Raw genomic sequence first — 5,196 nt, 5'->3', positions numbered from 1 at the left:
CGCTGGGGAGGAGACCCCTAGGCGGGGGGGGGGGCGAGGGCGGTGCGCGCTCCCCGCCCAGAGGGTGCGCAGCCCGGGGAGGGACCCGCTCCGGGACCCGCCCCCCTCCCGCCCCCCTCCCGCCCTCTTTATGCCGGGACCCGGGACAGATCGGTGGCGGGGTGGGGAACGTTTTTGTTTACCTGCAGACCTGCATGGGGGAGTTGGAATGAGCTCCCACCCAGCTCACCTCTACCAAACTCGGCTTTCGGGTCTCGTCCCTTCTCTCCAAATAGCATGCCGAACCTGGCCCTGCCAGCTCCAACCCAGCGGAGCGCCCCGCCCCTGCGGAAGCCTACTGGGCGGGGGGAGGGGGCAGTGGTTGGTCCTCACCTAGGCTCACCCTTGGGTCGGAAGGCCTTGATCTGGATCGCGATTCAAGCACCGGTCTACTCTGGAAGTTGCGGTCTCCAGGAACCCTGGGGAGTTATTGCTAGAATTCTCCCTGTCTGCCATCTGCCTTCTCCATAACCTTGTGTGACTGTGACCTCCCTCCAACCGCGCTCCCCCCCCATCCTATTTAAACAGGGAAAATGTCTGCTGACCTCCTTCACCAGGCTGAAAATATAGCTGATCCTAAAAACATTTCCAGATGCACAATCCTTTGGAAGTGTTGTGCAAGCAAGTCTCTGTTTTGGATCTAAGCTGCTTAGGGTCGGTGCTCAGGATGCCAATACATTATTTCAGCCCACTGAGTATTTCTGCTGGTGCACACCAATGGCACCAAACAATGAATGGGCCTCTTTCAAGACCTAATTTACTATCGCTGAATGTGTTAGCACAAGAGAGAGGCAAATAAATGCTCTCTGGAGTCTAGAAAATTGCCTATTCCTGAGAATAAGTTTTAAGGGAGAACAAGTCTAGCCCATTAAATCTTTAAAAAGTGATGAAAAAGTGTATGTGTTTGTTTTCAGGCGGAGTATTGGATGGAGAATGCATTTTTCAGTATTAGGTCAAGGAAAGCAGTAAGTCCATTTACTTTGCTTGAAGAGCTATATTTCAGGCAAAGTGTATACATTTATAATAAAGAGGGAAAAATCCTGAACCTGATAGTTACTTTGATGGCATCAAAAGCCAAGGAAGCCAATCCTGTGGATTCCACTAAGATTTCCAGGTGTGTTTCTCTTCACGGCTTTACACTGGGATTCAGGTGCATGCCGCAGGCTCTGGAGTCGGGCCCACTTGGGTTCCAGTCCCAGCTTCTCCACTCACCAGCTGTGCGGTGTTGAGCATGTTACTGAACCCCAGTGCTCATTAAGTGCTGAGGGACGGAAATCACCCCGCAGTGATTTCCCCATGCATATGTGGGTGGTAAGTATTTCCCACAGATGGTCAGGGGTGTTTTCAAGGGACTCCCGCCATCCTGCTGTGATTTTCATCCACAGCGCTGTACACGGCTGGCCAGGGTGCAGGTTCAGCTCAGCCTGCCCCGCTTTGGGCACTGCAGCTGCTTCACCATCGCTCAGCACTGTGATGGTCAGTACTCTCCACAGGCCTCCTTACTGGGACCATTAGTGGCTCTCTGCTTGCTTCTGTCAGGGGAACAGGAAAGAAGATGCAACCTGAGGTAAGTTCCTAGTCCAAGAAGGAACTTCGCTTTAAAGGAAATGGCTTTCCCTAGGTACGACAGGAAAGGGAGTGCAGCTTCCTGAACAAATCCGGGGAAATGAGTGCTCAGACTTATAAAAAATGGAAGAGACTTCATCATACTAGACTTCAAATCCAGTAGCTTACATTGCTTAAAAAACCAAAACAAAAGCAAAAATGGATAGTCTAGAAACCCAAGCTTCTAGTTTTTTCATCCTGGCTTGGCTACTTTCAAAGCCATCATAGAGAGATATTCTCTCTTTCCTTTTCTGTGTGTGTGTGTGTGTGTGTGTGTGTGTGTATGTGTGTGTGTGTGTGTGTGTGTGCGCGCGCGCGTGCGCACGTGTCCCTGGAGAAGCTGAGATTTGGGGACAATGTTAGCAAAAGAACTACATAAACTAGTGGAGACAACAAAGTTTGCTTTAACCAGCGTCTTTGTAAAGGAAATACTTAATTTCACCCTCTTACCTTACTCACTCAGTGGGACCTTTTGGCGTCCTCCTCAGTGGAGGTCAGCTTGGACTGGGGCAGTCTTTAGTAGAGCTGGGAGCCATCCGAGGAATGGTTGCTGGATGTCTCTCCCACAAGAAGGCTCCAAGAATCAGTCTCTCAAGTATGTTATACTGATTCTTTTACCAGGGAGACAAGTGCCTGCCCTGCTTCCTGCCACCCACAGCCTAGGCACACTGAGCATGCTCCCTGTTTAAACAGCCAGCAAGGGCACCACTGTGGGATCTGCTGTAATAACAGCTAAATTAACTGGAGAAATGCTCCAACAGGCAGCCCACTGCCAAGACTCAACACAGTTGGACCGTGGGACTCCTCGTTAGCAAAACGCTATGCTTCTTCCAGACTCACACTCGGGTTTCCAACTCTGGGTGACTGTAAGTACTGTGCTCACCTAGCAGAAGGATTTCTTCCTTATCTCAGGATTGGAAGAAACAGATGGAACCCCGCACACCCTGATTATCTCAATACAGTATTGTCTTCCATTCACATCCTTTTTCTTTTCTATTTCTGATAAATAAAGGAAGAGACTCTGAAATGACGAGGAAAGAGGGGAGAGGGCAAGCTTTTGAGCCAAATGCATATACACCTATACCCGCTCTGAGGTTGCCTTGTAGACAGCAGGGAAGGAGGGGCTCTGTGACACTGGGGTAGGGAAGATGAAACTTTGGGACACTCAGCAGGGGTGGGGAGAGTTGACCCTGTAGTGATAAGTTAGCAAACTTCAAAAATACTGTTTGGAAGGAGTGGTAATAATACACATCTGGAAGATGTTGAAACATTTGTCCAGAAAATCATTTTGAATCTATTTTACCACTTGTCCAGTGGAGTAAAACACTGAAGATCTCTAGGTTAATTGAAACTTTTAACTTTCTAGGGAGGGCCTGAAAAGTTAAAAATCTCAATTTCAACAGCCTAGGGAGGGCTGCCCTAGGCATCAACCGCCTGCTGGCAGGGAGGGGAAGAGAGGAAATAGGGGGTGAGTAGGAGGTTGCAGAGGGCCAGGCCTGCATAAGGTGGACATCACTTTTGCTCACGTTACATTGGCCAGAACTCAGTCAGAAGGCCCTGCCTACATGCAAGGGGGACTGATGGGCTGTCACTTCCCAGCTGCAATGGCCCCTATGGAAAGGGATCAGACCTCTAGTGAACAGCAGCATTCCTGCCACATAAAAAGAAGGCTGGGGTGGCTTCCAACCCTAACTGTGTATCAGCATCATAGCTTTAAAAAATACACGTGCCTGGGATCCAGCCCCAGAGATTCTGATTGGGTAGGCCTGCACTGACACCCAGGAGAATCTGTATTTTTAAAGGCACAGACTAGGTTGAGGGTCACTGGTTGGCTCTGGAGTGTACACGTCTAGCATTGCCTCTCAACAGTTTTACAAATCATTTCTCCTGAGCTTCCCTGGTGGCGCAGTGGTTAAGAACCCGCCTGCCAATGCAGGGGACATGGGTTTGATCCCCGGCCTGGGAAGATCCCACGTGCCGCGGAGCAACTAAGCCCATGTGCCACAACTACAGAGCCTGCGCTCTAGAGCCCGTGAGCCACAACTACTGAAGGCCATGTGCCTAGATCCCGTGCTCCGCAGCAAGAGAAGCCACCTCAATGGGAAGCCCGCGCATCGCAGCGAAGAGTAGCCCCCGCTCGCCACAACTAGAGAAAGCCCGCGCACAGCAATGAAGACCCAACACAGCCAAAAATAAAAACAAATAAATAAATTAATTAAAAAATCATTTCTCTGATTTCTCAATGTGAAAAATGCTTTTGAATCGGCTTCAATTTTGTATGTGCTGGTAAAATAGTTTTCACCACAGTAAATCCCAAACAGGATTAAAAGGCAATACTTTTGTACGGGTTTTCAGTAGTAGAGTCTATGTAATGATTAGTAATATATAATGATTAAATTTATATCAATATTTGACACAGTAAAATAATGCAGGTATGTGTAATTGATGATACATTGCTTTCTGAGAAGCTCATAGTTGTTCTCTGTGCCATAAAATCATTGTTCAGAAAGCTGTTCTTTTTGGAGTGATTTGAAACTTTTTTTTCCCTCAGGGCTCCCCTTCCGAAATTTCACAGAGTAGTAGGTGCAGGCATCTGCGGGGGTGACGTTGCTGATACAGATGGAAAATCTAGGATGGAATAGAGACCAGACACAGGTTAGAGAGAACAAGGAGGAGGGAGGTGGGTTGACATGGATGGTGACTGTAATAATCATTCATTGAAGTAAGTAAGAGGTAGGATGCTGTGAACAGGATGGGCCCCTCCTCCCGCCCTCCCTCCCTTCCTTCCTTTTTTAATGAAGTATAATTGACATATAACGTTATATTGGCTTCAGGTGCACAACAAAATGATTCAGTATTTGTATACATTGTGTGTGCTACAGGAAATAAGAATGAAAATAGAATTTCACAATTTCCACATTCTAATGTAATTATTTAAAAATCTTTACCAGAGGATATTTACTCTATTGAAACTATTACTAAACACGAGTGTTATATATTAAAAGACCATCTTTGGGGATTCCCTGGCGGTCCAGTGGTTAGGACTCCGGGCTTCCACTGCAGGGGGCCCGGGTTCGATCCCTGGTCAGGGAAGTAAGATCCCACAAGCCGCACAGTGCTGCCAAAAAAAAAAAAAAAGCCATCTTCATTAATAAATTAAAATTGAATTATTCCTTTCCTATTTTCTCCCACTACATTTTGTGTGTGTATTATGTCTTATTTTATGTCTATCTCTATTTATTATTTTATATTTATATTTTGTATGTTTACTTTATTTATATGTATACAGTTTCTGTATTTATTAGCTAGTAAGTTCCTGAAGGGTAAGGCTAGTATCATGTTCATTGTCAACGTCTCCTACAGTATGTTACACAAACAAGCACTCAAATGTTTATTACAGTGACTGGAAATCATTTAACTTCCTCAGTGCCTATTATGTGCCAGAGAATAAGTGATGAACAATACAAAATACAGCCTTCCCTGAGAGCTTACAGTCTAGTGGGAGGAAGACAGACAGGAAACAAAATAAATACCTAAGGTATAAAGTCTGTC

The sequence above is a fragment of the Stenella coeruleoalba genome (assembly GCF_951394435.1).
Source record: "Stenella coeruleoalba genome assembly, chromosome: 2".
NCBI lineage: Eukaryota > Metazoa > Chordata > Mammalia > Artiodactyla > Delphinidae > Stenella > Stenella coeruleoalba.
Note: the sequence above shows the minus strand (reverse complement) of the source record.